This window comes from Oreochromis aureus, linkage group 6 (genome assembly GCF_013358895.1).
Source record: "Oreochromis aureus strain Israel breed Guangdong linkage group 6, ZZ_aureus, whole genome shotgun sequence".
Classification (NCBI taxonomy): Eukaryota; Metazoa; Chordata; class Actinopteri; order Cichliformes; family Cichlidae; genus Oreochromis; species Oreochromis aureus.
The window spans coordinates 25,987,505-26,002,093 of NC_052947.1; the positions used below are offsets into that span (position 1 = coordinate 25,987,505).

Sequence of the window (14,589 nt, forward strand, 5' to 3'; positions counted from 1 at the left end):
AGTAATTCAGCTTCCCAGCTGTGATGGTAATATTCCAATGTGATCACAGCTAGTGAGTGGGCATCATGTGGGCTACCTCCTGCATGCTCTATCTAGGAAATTCCTCACCTAAAATACAGAGTGTTCGCTGTAGTGAAAGGACATCAGAAAAAGACTATTTCCTGCTGTGTGCTACATGTGAGAAAGGACAAGTGTGGGAATAATCCCAACCAGATTCTCCCAAAAATGCCTGAATTTTGAGGAGAATTGGTTTCTGCTGTCTGTGATGTTAAGTAGTCTGTGTTGATGTGGGTTAGAGGCTTCCTGTTATTTAACATGAGATTATTTGCTCAGTAGGAGTGCAAGACAGAAGGAGAGAGTATTTGTGACACTATAGCGACTTAAGACCTCTCCCAACCTACAGGGATGCTGGTTGAGACAGTGGGTGGGGGTTAATGTGCACTCTTTAGGGCATTGCAATCCATTCTCCATAATGCTTGCTCTATGTGGCCCAAAGCCACATCTTGTCATAGCGGATGGGCTAGAGAAAGACACTGGGACTTTATCTCCCACTTCCAGCATAAAGCGAGAGACTGTAGGCTCTACCAGCTGGAGAGCATACTGTTTACATACAGCGATAAATTATTTAGTCTAATCTAGTTCATGACAATAAGCATATGGCTATCAGCTGAACAGCTAAAACAGAATTGAGTCATAATCTCTGCCTGTTTTCTTTTTTAGGCTTTTTATAGCACGCATGTACACGCACATCTATGTCACAAGTATTGTTTACATACAGAAAGCCATCATGATGCTATAGCAGGAGGGATTAAATTTATTAGGAATCGAATTAAAATAATTTGATTTGTTTAACGTTTGAATCTGCTGAATGGCTGGGGGTTCAGTGTAGAGTTATCCCCGTTCTCGAACAGGTTTGCTTCAGGAACTCTGGCTTCCTCATGCAGTCCAAGGACATGCATGTCAGGTTAATTGCTGATTCTAAATTGGCCGTAGGTGTGAATGCAACATGAATGATTGTCTGTCTCGCCACGTTAGCCCTGTGATAGATTGGCGACCTGTCTAGGATGTACCCCGTCTCTCATCCTACCACACCTGGGATAGACTCCAGCCGCCCACAAACCTTAAGTTGATAAGCAGCAAAGAAGATTGATAGATAGACGGATGATTTAATCCATTCATGGGAAAACAAGGACAAATAAACCACCTTGATTTTTAAGCTATTAGCAATTATTCTGACCATGGTAGATCCCCGAGCTCATCCGCCATCGGCACAACCATAACCTGGATTGCAATCTGAGCCCAGTGTTCTTTAAGTATTGCAGGTAAATGCTGGGAATCAGCAGCGTATTTTGCTGATATAACCTATTCAAAGAGCAATGAATGACCTAAATTAAGTGCTGTAAGTGCTGATTGTGTTGTAAGCCACAATCAGACCAAGTTTCATTTTAGACAGGGACTAAACTGATTAAAAAAAACATCTTTTTCTACTGGGCAATCCAGGCTTTTTCCCTTTCATACACCTTGAAGTGTGTGTACTTTTGGGTTTAAAGGAAATGATTTTTTTTTTTTTAAAGATGTAAATTGGACTTGTGGCGGGCATTTGTGTGGGTGCGTACGCCTGTGCCCAGTGTTAAGGAAGGCAGTAAATAAATCACTAAGCATGAATGTGAGATATTACCTCAGGGCGAAACAAAAGGACAAAGCAGACACAACGACCAGCGAAAGGTCAACGGGAAGCGAGGAAGAGAGGCGCTGGGAAAAGGTCGGCTGGCACCAGTAAAAATTAGCTAGATGTGAAAAAAATAATGTGGTAGAGCTGGGAACATCATGTTCACTAACCGCAGTGGAAGGATCGGGCACAGAGGCTTACCGATGCCTAAAGAAAAGAATGAGCAAGTTGATGAGGGGCTGCAATAAGTGTGAAGCTGACATGTGGTACACATGAGTGTGTGTTTCATGAAAGCCAGCCTGAGCTACACTTCTCTGTGTGTGTGACTTAAAAAATAAAGAGAGCAGCAGTGGAAAGGACCTGTTTTTGTTTTTTTAATGAGCACAAGTATCAGTGAGCTATACATAGACAACCAGACAGATAACGATAGCTCCCGCAGCACAGCAGTGCAACATAAATGATAACCCAATGGATACACACAGGGCGCTAATGACATTAAATCATAAACACACCCTCAAATTAATCTATCACCTTCATGTTATTCCTAACACACACATACACACGATTAAAGTGCTAACTCGGAACATGATTTACATCATTATGATTATGACTGTCATAATTACGAGCGCTGTTATCACTCTCATTATTAATAGCAATGACACTATTATTAGCCTGTCTGCTGGTGTGCTACTTAGTCTGCAGGCTAATTACCGCATCTGACTGTCCAGGCATGGTGCCGGTCCACAGCTCCAAGGTCAGGAACCTTTTCCACCTCTCGTCAAGGGGCACTCACACTTACTTAATTCTGCCACTCATAATCTCTTTTAATCTTGCAAATGATAGTGAAAGCTTTAATTCCCACCCACACAATTTATTAGTGTGTGTTTGTGCCGCTGAGACCCAGTAGTGCATTACTGTCATGGCTAATCCAATTAGTGTGGATGCATCTAGCCGGGCCCAAGGGGAAGAGCAGAGGAGGGACTGGGGGAGCAGGTACAGTAGGGGAGGCATGTGGGAAGATGAGGCACCCCGCTGCGATGAGAGCGCATTAGGGAGCCTCCTTTTCTGTGGCTAGTGTCTTTTTTTATCACTGCAATGATGGCCTGTAAATTAGTGTGTGATCAAAGGAGGGACGGGGACAATGCTGAGCCCCTCTTTGTATAATGTGTGACTGCATGTGTATGCACTGCATGTGGATGTGTTTTGTACACCTACCAAAGCGTATGTGTGTGCGATTGTTTACACAGCTGAAGTGGTGTGATGATGAGGTCCTTATGGAGCAACACAATTTCACAGACCATAGAGCTGAGAGGGCTTTGGTGCCCATAAATGCATAAAACAATTTGTTTTTCTTTTCTTTCTTTCTTCTTCTTCTTTTTTTTTTAGATCACCCGTAACCACAAAGGTCTAACTGGGATGTAAAGCTCTTTCTTAGTAAACGTGAAAATTACTCTGTGGGATTAAAAATATAAAAACAAGAAGTTTTTATTTAATTTATTTTTTTAGTACATTATGTACTGCCATTGTTTCCCAAGTCCTGATGTAAACCTGGAATAACATGCATCAGGTGATAATTTACAATATTAGCCCGCTATAGCAGAACATGTGTGATTTGAACTGTATTTAAGCTATATTTTAGTAATGTCACAGGTCACACATTAGCTGGTAACTAAGCATCCTCTCTCAAAATAACTACCAAATCAGTTGTTTCAACTACAGTGTGCAAGAAATTAGGAAAAAAAGCATAATCCACCAGAAAAAGTGGGTTAAATAAACAATAACAAAGTGAATTTCTTGATAAAAAGTAATTATGATCCTCACATATATGCAGAAATATCCAGGCAAGGTTTCAAGACATAAAAAGGTATTTGTAAAAACGAACCAAAAAAAGTCATTCAAGCCCAAATGTATTTAATTTAACTCCTCCCTGAGTGTTTGCAGCACTTGTTAGAACTGAAGCTTTAATTAATGATGGCAGGAATTGTCCACAGGGGACAAAAAAACAACAGGATGTACGGCATTGAAGAAAGAAAGCATCTGTTTCTTATCCTGCTAAATATAACGTGACAACACCCCACTGTGCAATATGCTGAGTGGTTTCATTTTTTTTTTGTTTATTTTTGATAATGTTGTTTCTGTTTGTGTGGTTTAATAGTTATTGCACTCAAGATTAAAACTTCCTACTTTACAGGGTACAGTCATTTATCTTCTGTTATCCTCAAAACTTAGATTCAATTTTCCTTTTTCAACAAGTACCGGGGGTTAAAAATATACTATTCACAAATTTACAGACATTAGCACTCACTTGCTAACTACCACATTTGTCCTTACTAGTCAACTTGCCTTTTATTTTCCATGTGAAAAGGAACAGTAAACAGCTCCTAGGATAGTGCTAAGGCACAAAAAGTGATAAGTGATAGAAGAAGAGAATGCATTTAGCTCAGGATGAGAGATTCTTGTATGCTCTTTGCTGAAAGCATCCAGTGTGACTGCTGCAGACTCATCTCACATCTGTCACATATATTCATATATTCATTCAAGTGTACTGAAGAGATGAAAATGAAATAAATGAATACGTATACATCTGTATATAGTTAAAAGGTAATTAATTCAGTTAGATGATTAAATGCCAATGTTAGTAAACAAAAGTGAAAGAAATATGTTGGAAGAATCTGAAAAAAACTAGCTCTGAGTTGCCCCCAGACCTTATCGGAGAGCATGGCTACCATGAAAAACCCCTCAAACCCAGAGGACGGAGTCTATACTATAAGCTAGACTTATTGCATAGCTCTGCTTGCTAACGTGATTGGTATATGTGCCACTTAAAGAGTGTAAAGTGTGTGAAAAAGTACACCTCATGATGCAGTAGCTTGTAGAATTTCTTTACATAAATAAAGTGAAGTGTGAATTTTCTGTACGACTTTATCGGTCTCTCACATCACTGTGGAAGAATTTTGGTCCACTCTTCCTTAAAGCCTTGGTTCAGTTCTTTGAGGTTTGTGGGATTCATTTATGCACAGCTCCCTTAAGGTCCCACCACAACATTTCAAGTGGTTTGGAAGTGGCCATTTAAGCACCACAATTCTTTTCTTTTCAGCCATTCTATTGTAGATTTGCTGCTGTGCTTGGAATCGTTACCCTGTTACATGTCCCAATTGGGGCCAGTCTTTAGATATCAGACACACATTTGACTCTGGAAAACTTTGCTGTGCAAAGGAGTTCATGGTTGGCTCAATGTCTGGAAGGCGCCAGGGTCCTGTGGCTGCAAAATAAACTCAAATCATGAGCCCTCCGCAACTGTGACTGACAGTTAGTATGAGATGTTTATGCTGATATGCTGTGTCTGGTTTTCCGCAAATATGGTGCTGTTCATTATGGTCAAACATCTCTGCTTTGGTGGCATCTGTTTAAAGTACATTTTTCCTGAAGTCTTTGCCTTTATTAAACAGATCAGCAGTGAAGAGTAGACAGGAACAGGGAATAAAGGGAGAAAGGGAAGACATGTGGCAAAGAGCTGCAGGTCAGACTCTTACCTGTACTGCTGCTTTTCAGGCTTAAAGCATATGGGTGCCTGGTGACCCAGTGAGCTAGGCTGGAACCCCTGTCATGAACTCGAACATTTAGTCTCAGACGTAGCTTCTTTTTTTTTTCAGAGCATTGCACTGTTTAACCTTGGGGTAAATTTGGAGGACGTCCACTCCGGGGAAGACCCAAGACTTTATTGACTGTTTTCCACTTGTGAATAATCTTTCTCACTGTAGAAAGATGGTTTTAGAAATGGCTTCATAACCCCTCTGAGAGTGATGGCAACAATTGCTTCTCTCAGATCACTGCTGAGCCTTCCCTTCTTGCCATTGCATTAACACACACCTGAATGCTCCAGGCCGGCAAAATGCCAAAGATTCTGCTTTTGTAGAGGTGCTCAGCACTTGCTGATGATCAAGTGATATGATTAGCAGCACCTGGCTACTGAGGCAGTAATTTATCCTAACTACTACTGCAGCCCCATTAAGAGATGACAGGACAGATACTTTGAGAATTTATTACAATTTTATGATGCTCAAAAACATAAATTGAAAAAAGAAGAAGAGTAGTGATACTGAATCTTTACTGTAGGCAAGCTCCCACAATGAATGAGAGATAATATCTTAATTTCAGATGCTCATCTTTAATTGACTTTAGAGATATTAACATTAGTATTTTGCAATGTTCAGATTTAACCACCTTAGGACTAATAGAAAATGAGTTGTGAGACGAGTGCCAAGGTTCTTGTTATGGCACATTTATTCAAAGTAAAAAAAAATTAACCTTATAAGATTAAAAGAGCTTCATGTCTAAATAGAGTAAAAAAATCAATCAAGCAAATGTATCTATTTCAGCTAAAAATGATTGTAATATTTTCATTAAGAACTAGTGGCAGTCAGTCTAAAATAGAAGACCCAAAGGCCGGATGGTAAAATCTTTTTTTTTCCTCAAGACTCTCCAGTAAATATTTAAATTGTGACTTTTTCTCTGAATTCTTGGCAAAATCACCATAATGACAAAGATAGTGTAGTCAAAGTGAGGAAACGTGAAAGAATGCGGCACGCACTTTGGCTGATAAAAGACACAACGAAAGAGGGGTCAAGCTGTTTCTTGGCAGACAAAAGCTATTTCGAAAATCCATTAGTGACTCAATGCACCATCATTATCACCAGCTGCTTAAGCATACAATATCCTGGCTTTGACTTTTTTGTCTTCTTGGCATTTTCCTCTGAGGTGAGTTTCAAAATACCACATGAAAAAGGAAAAGTGGAGGAGAGATTTCTTAAATGGAAAAAGCAGAGGTGGTATTAAAAGCCATTTTTATGTCTCTGCTGAAACGGCATAAAGTCCTTCCATTAGCCATCACGTCGGCTTTGTGTCAGGACACATTTTGGAGCTTGTAGAGTATTATGTGGCACGGATATGTCTGTTTCTAGTATGCTGTAATCAGACTCCCACAAAGGAAAATCAGTTTTGACATGTCTGAAATAGAGGGATACAAGGGGCCTTGGAAATCCAGTTACTAAGAATAAGGCATCTGCTGAGAAACAAAAAGCACAAAAAGCAGTAGAGACACATGAAAAGGATATAAAACACAGAAGCACTACTTTCCATGACCACAGTTATCTAGTAATTTCAGAAATCTCTGATCTGCATCTCAATCCACTTGTCTCTGACACACCATTTGTCTTCCCTCTGTACTGGCATCCTTGAGGCTGTGTGAAGTTGCTTTCAGATGTAATAACTTTAAAACACCATTATGTTAAACTATGTTAGAGTGTTGTAATGTAATGCAGTGTTGTAAGGGAATGTATTGCTCATTAGGCTCCATATTTCTACTACAGAAGTCTATTAGACTAGATTTGCACTGTTTAATATAATATTTCATCACACACACACACACACACACACACACACACACACACACACACACACACACACACACACACACACACACAAAATATATATTTTTAAATTGTGGCCATGTTTAATAAGAACAATCACCACTGTAACGGTATTTTTACAGTAGTGTTCAAAAGTCTTTAGGCACCTCTCATTTCTTTATTACTTTACTTCCAAGGAGCCGGATTTGTAAATTTTTAAAAGTGGTCCTGAGCAATAGTTCTTCAGGTTATCTGAGAGACCATTCAATCATAAAAAAGGTACCTAACTCAAGTGTTCAACCAGTGTTTTGTTCTGCACATAACAGAAAACGTAGCAAATAACCAATTTTTGTCACCAGCGGCATCTTTAGGCACTTTGTTACCAGCAGCCTGTCGGAAAAAATATGTGTTTTATTCTCATATACAGTTTGACAGGGATAAAATAGTATTTGTGCACAGAGAAGGTAATTCCCAAAGAGCTATTAGCCAAAATCATGGCATATCGTGACAAGGTGTGCAGTGTGTCCATAAAAAAATCTGAGGTAGATAGTCCAAACCAGCAGTCCCCAACCGTTTTTTTCTACCACAGTTTATGTCTGACAATATTTTCACAGACCGGTCTTTAAGGTTTCGCGGAACAACAAACAACATACAACAAAATAAAACCAGTACTGAAAAAAAAAAAGAAAGAAGAAGATTTATTCATAACACACGGGAAAAGACCCAGGGAAACCGAGTTAACGATAAAAACAATTTAAAAATAAAGCTAAAACCCCCCTGAAAACCATGAATTTCACACCCGAGCCTCAATTCTTGCGGCCCGGTACCGAACGACTCACGGACGGTACCGGTCCGTGGCCCGGGGGTTGGGGACCGCCTGTCCAAACTATTCACAGCAGATGAGTTTAAGAAATAGAAAAGAAATCAAGCAAAGAACTGGCACGGGACCGGAGAGATGCATCTTGTCCTTCAGCAGATCCATCTACTATTCACTGAAGCTTCATCAGAAATGATCTCAGTGGAAGGATGGCTGTCAAGAAGCCATTCTTAACGAAGAGAAACAGGGAATACACTGATGTATGTCAAATTAATTCAATTCAGTTTTATTTATGTAGCGCCAAATCACAACAACAGTTGCCTCAAGGCACTTTATATTGTAAGGTATAGACTCTACAATAATACAAAGAAACGTGAGAAATCTCCAACAATCATATGAGCCCCCTTTGGAGACAGTACGAAGGAAAAATTATACAAGAACTGGACTGAAAATCAGTGTCTATTAAAATCTATTTAATTCTCACATTCAGTCCATACTTTATAACAACTGCACATTTTTTGTTCTTACAGTTTTTCTTACCTAAACAAAAAAATATATAAAATTGAGGTGCCATCTGCTTCTATGCTTACTTCTACATATGGCTCTGGTACTCTGAGCAGGCAGTAAACAGTGGATTTATTTAATCTTTTTGCGGGAAATAAAACTACACCAGTGACCTAAAAACAAACAAGAAGTGGGGTGGTGATTGCTATTGTTATGAGTGACTATATTCATTTAAAAAACTTAACCTAAACCTTTGTTAACATAAAATTTAAAGGTAATAATGTTATTACAGCAAAGATAGAGAATATTTGAATTACAGTACAGAACTGCGGCGTACTAAAAGATGTTGCAATGATGGATGTGGTTGGTCAGGCGGGGTCATAGATACCTGGTCTGAGAGAACACAGGGACTGACCTGGGGGAGTTAAACTCATGCTCTCTTATGAAGCCTCGCTCTGGAGCTATTTGTGCTTTGTGAGTCGAGGCTTATTAAAAGACTGCCAGACTCTCAGGATCAACAGATTGGTGTTGAGAGGGGCCAGTGCGAAAACCCAGAAGGTACAGGCTTCTGATTATCACATACAAAGAGACCATATCAAAAACATACACATATTCACACATGTAGACACATACGAGCCTAATCACATAGCCAGTATGTATTTCTGTGTAGCTCTCTCAAAGGAGTTTCTGTGCTGGGCTTACAGTTCGCCTGTGAACGCCAACCCAATGTGTGCATGTGTCTTGATCATGTCTCAAATCACAGCGCCAGGTGCTGTCACACACGGGGATCAAAAAGGATCAGGTATCAAGAAGCTACAGGACAGGTCAGACGAGAAGAAAAAACAGAAGAGAAATAGAGGAATGGAAAAGTGAGACAGGACGAGAATAAAACATGAACAAGAAGACTTTGTTCAATCTTGAAACAGAGACACCTGTCAACTCAGCAGATATTTCTTCATGTGTGTGAAAACAGCCAAAAAGAATCAGACAGTCAGGCAGTCAGGCACCACTTAGGTGCCTCAGAAATGTTAACATTTGTTCAGCCTGGATAAAAACACACAAACAATTTTAGGAGGGGGGGGCGCTGAGATACTGACAGAATGAGCAATGACACACATGCGTTCAGCCTGTGGGCTCTCGCACGCTGGAGACACACTCCTATCAGAGACACACGAAAAACACACATATACAGACATACCCAGAGACAACCTCATTTCACTGCCCCGTGACACAAAATGGGATTTCTGTGTTTGAGCAGAGGGGGTCCAATGGCTACAGAGGGACACATGAAGAGGTGAGCGCTTTATAATCACTGATGCCAGATTGGATGTCAGCTGCAACATAAGTGACTATCTATCACCAGCGTTCCACATGTGAAGAGGCCTCTTTATAGATGGCTAGACTTCAGACAGCACAGAAAAAAAGCCTCCTCCCTCCAGCCCACTCCACTGCCCTGCAGGAGGGATTGCACACAGAGGCTTGCATTCATGCATACATGCACAAGGCAGACACACACAACATTCACCCATATGGTTGTAAACATTCATGGGCATGCGGTGGAGCAGGAACGTTTAGAAACACACACTCATTTGCATTGCAACCCTCACACGACTCCTTCTTCAAACACATCACAGATGAAGCCTTGGGCCTCCTCTAAGCACTCACACACAAACACAGCCACGCGGCGCAGTTTTTTAGTTAAGTGCTGAAAAACTCACTGTACTGCTGACACTTGCAGAGAGCTGCAGCAGAAATGTCATCAATTTAGTGGAAGCTGATTAAGTATTTTTCTAGAGCTATAGTGATTAAAGGCAGCAGAACATCTGGATCCCGTGAGTTGCAAAGTAGGGGTCTCCGTGGACTGGGTTTGTCTCTGCAGAAGCTTAATCTGATTGGGATCTGGGCAGTTTAGAGGACAGGTCAATGCCTCAGGCTCTTTGTTGTGTTCCTCAAGCTGTTCCTGGGCTTTTTTGCAGTGTGGCAAGGCATATCATCATACTTGGGAGGAACTCGGGGGCATGCAGGTATGCTGTACCCCCCAAAATAATATCCACATGAATTCTAGGAACCAAGCAAGTATATAAGTAAAATTTATTCATATAGCACTTTTCAAGACAAGGAAACAGTCACAAAGTGCTTCCCAAAGGTATCTAAAAACCAGCACGTGTCACCTCAAACATGAAATGCCTGTCTGAACAGCTACTTTGTAAAGGAAGCCACCTAGTCAAGGGTGCTCTTCCAAAGTTTTGGAGCTAAGGTTTTGAATGCACAACGTGTTAGCTTTCAGACGTTAGCACGCAGAATCAAAAGAGGACCACCTCCCTCCATAAGACCATTAAAGTAAGAACCAAGAATTAAACTGATATCGAAGCCTGGCAGGTAGCCAGTGCAAAAGCTTTAAAAATGGAGCGATATGAGAAGATTTATGAGAGTGGATCAAAAGCCTCACAGCAGCGTTTCTGGACAGGCTAGAAGCAATTACTAGATGCTTTAGACAGACAAGAAAGTGGTTTTTCCAGCTGAGCATTTACCTGTAAAAAGAAAATCCGTGTTAATCACTTCATCTGTTTTAATGCCGACTGACTGGTGCGATAGTGACTTTCAGTTCAGACTTTCAGTTCTGTGTTTTTGTTTTTCCTTTAATGTAGCATCTTGGAAATATTTGACCTTCCCTGGACAAATTTCACTCGCAAGTGTCCGCATGTATAATACGTGAGTGTGCGTCTAGCAGCAGCAGCAGAGGTGGCGACAGATGCTAATCTGTACGGAAAGTCATTATCTGCGTTTCCTGGGCCATTAGACTAATGTTAAGGGATAACACAGAGAAGTGGATGAGACCTGACGCTAACAGGAGCTAATCATCGAGACCACCTCTCACTGTGAGTTCAGCTATGACACTAAATATCCCTCAGAGGCAGGAACCTCAGGCGCAGGCAATCAGATAATTACGGGAGCCTGGAGCATTATATTAATAAAATTTCAATAAATCGTCTCAAATATTTGAACTAGCCGCGGTGTGTGTGTGTGTGATTTGATTTGACACATGAATGGCCCCAGAAGTGCTAACACCCCTTTTGTCGTTGTTAATTTTCAAGTCTTATATCAACCTTTCTAACTGGGTCTTTTTAATGTGCTCTTTTTAAACTAAAAAAGGAAGGACGCCTTCATAAATATCACAGCTTTCAAAAACGGGAAAATATCAAATGATGCACAAAGACTGCTAAAAATGATGCAGGTGAATTCATTACAAGTCACAGCTCCCCCAACCCCCAAAAGTTCCCCTAGCAACAACCATTTCAGAGTATGTGTTTTTTTTTCTCTTTGCCAGGCAATGGAACAGCACGGTAGCTCTAATCTGCATATCACCTGATCTGACCAATGAATCGCTTCCTGTTTAATCATTCCATTTGACCTGGCAACCAAAAGCACCTGGTGAGCTTTTGACTGCCGATGAGTAAAATAGAATACATCCCTGGGACCGCCGAAGATCAAATATTGAAGAAAGAGCTAATGAGGCAGATTTCTCAGCCTTTTTTCATTTTTTAATGAGCCACTACCCAATGTGGGTGACCCTGCTGCTTCACACTGCACCAAGGTTATTGAACGCACCTCCATGGATTCATCAAGGCTACAATTCAATATTAAACAGTCACAGGTATATATTTACCCAGGGTAAATTCACTGTCTGGCCCCCATGAGAAATAAACTAAATTGCATAATAAAAATAAAATAAAAAAAAGCGGGGGGAGGGAGGGAGCGCAGACGTGAGGGGGTGAGTGTGTATCAGGTATTTCACATCTGATAAAAACAGATCGCTCATCTCTGTCTGTGCCAGTCTCTGTGTATGTGTGTTTGCCACCTCCTGCTTCAAACAAAAAAAAAATGTAAAAGATGATAAAACAGCTTCCCCGTCTTTTGTCATCCCTGCATAGCTGAGTCTTGGCTTCATTTCAAAGCCAACCTGACGGATGGCGGCCCGGCCAGAAAGCGAAGGGAGGGCCGGGTATGACTGAAGAAAGTCTGAAGAAATATGGTGAGCTCGCACACACATCCATACTCCCAAGCACGCACTTCTCTACTGAAGGAAGCAGTGGTAGGCTCCAGCATGAGGCTACAAAGAGACCCCACTGAGGCCGAGCAGACAAACAGAGGTGGCCTTGGGCCGAGAGAAATGATTGAACTGATGAGGGAGAGAAATTTCAAACAACCTCCAGGAGGAAAAGATAAAGGGATAAGGAAAGAAGGATGGGGAGGAAGAGGAGTGCAAGCAGGAGGCTGCAGCTCCTGTTTAGCATACCAGTGTCTTCATTAGACCTTGCAGGGCTGACTGAAAGACTTATAAATAGATGGAGGCAATGAGGAACTTGAAGAAGAAAAGAGGAAAGAAGAGGAGGGGTAGGAGGGTGGAGCAATGGAGAGGGCCCTTATTAGCAAGGTCCGTCACCTTTTGGCCTGCCCGCATCTCCTCATCTCCATAATAGGCTGACCCCCTGTGTTTCAGGCTCATTAGAAAAGCAGACAGCAGGGCCAAGCAGACACACGCCTGTCACCTCTCCACTCCCACCGGAGACCTTGATGAGACAAAGATAAAAGAAAGATGAACGGAGAGATGGTCGGACAGAAAGAGCAGGATGAGACGGAAGGTGGGACCCCAGGTTTTGATCAGGAGAAGAGAAGCCAAGCCAAACGGCTAGACTGTTTTCTCTGATGGAAACACAATGGGGAAACAGGGAGGAGCAGGAGGGTGTGTGAAAATAAATCTGCCTAGAAACAGTATTTTGGTAGGAGTAGAGTGCACAGAGAAAAAAATAAATAAATAAAAGTCTTGTGTGATTTGTCACCGTAAGCCAAGCATACAAACCCAGTGAGTTCAGTTAGTGCATCACTAAACAGACAATCCGATATAAACCCAGAATCATGCCTGTATCTGTTAAAGCGTAGAGAAAAGTTTGTTGGAATGAGACATGAATGAGTTGCATAAAGTGCTTTGAGTGCTCAAGTACAGTAGAAAAGCACTATACAAAATCACTCCATTTACCAAATGTGCAAAAAGGCATTGCTTCCCCTCTTTTTTTCGTCTAACACATTCTTTAAGAGACATTTTTGTTTTCTCAGACTCCCTCTCTGGCTTTCACTCACAGCAGTTTAGACACAGTCTGTTTAAGACTTCAGCAGGAAATCTTTGGAGGGTCTACAATGTAACCTGCGTAAGTGGCCAAAGTTGCTGCCGATATTTATGTTTGTCCTGCTGTGTTACATTTAAATTACCATCCGGTCGTGTCCCGGGGTTTTATATTCGGTGCCAGCTGACAAAAAACAAATGCTGGGGCTTTTTCCCTCCAAGGTCTCCACTCTTTGTTGTGGTCATTTCTTTCCCCCTCTAGTTTTTCCAGTTCTTTGTACAAAATATTATAACAACCGTTGTGATATTTTCAGCAATCTCCCTCTAGGAATTTGCTGAGATTTGTGAACCCCTATATTGATGCTATGATGATGATTCCTTATACTGAGGTGATGACTGTTATTCTCTCACTGATAAATTAAAAAACTACAGTGAAAAAGTACCAGAAATGTGCAGGATACAGGCTCCTTCAACCTGACGTCCAGTTACATTCCTCGTGAGGTGCAGGTAGGTTACATTGTAGATTACGGTGTAGGGTTCAGGGGGATTTACAGTCACATCATAGATAAATTGATGCATTAGATTTACCAGTCGATAAGAAACTACATTCAGGATATCTTTTTTTTGGTTTAACAAATACACACCCAGTTAGCATAAAATTATACATCAGACAGAATAATCTGACCATATATAAATCATCTGAAACTGAAACATTTCATAGAGGAAGTAAGATGTGACCTTGACTGTGAATCCTTCCTGGTGGGAAGGATTCAAGCAGAGGGAGAGAAAAGCCACAGCAGGAGAGCCATATATTTTAAATTTTTTAATCCTGGCAGGATTTTTTTGTTTGTGCCTGTACTCCCTGCTGCAGCCTTAATGGCAATAAAACAAAGCAAAAGAGTTTCCGAAGACTGTTCTTGACAGAGGAGTGTTCCCCTCTGTGTATATATACACCCCTCCTGCTGCTACTGTTAACACAAACAAGCCTGCAAAAAAGCATGATGCTGTAAATGAGATAAAGCAGTTGTCTGACAGCCAGTCTGGTCACTCAGGACACTGATAGCTTGTT

General features: G+C 41.1%; 1 long non-coding RNA gene across 1 annotated transcript; it reads left to right on the top strand.

Moving 5' to 3' along the window:
* Positions 1-11,139: 11,139 nt before the first annotated feature.
* On the top strand, positions 11,140-13,207 carry LOC120440803. Its single transcript, XR_005613527.1, has 3 exons — positions 11,140-11,277; positions 12,331-12,431; positions 12,900-13,207. It is a non-coding gene; the product is annotated as an uncharacterized LOC120440803 (long non-coding RNA).
* Positions 13,208-14,589: the final 1,382 nt, after the last annotated feature.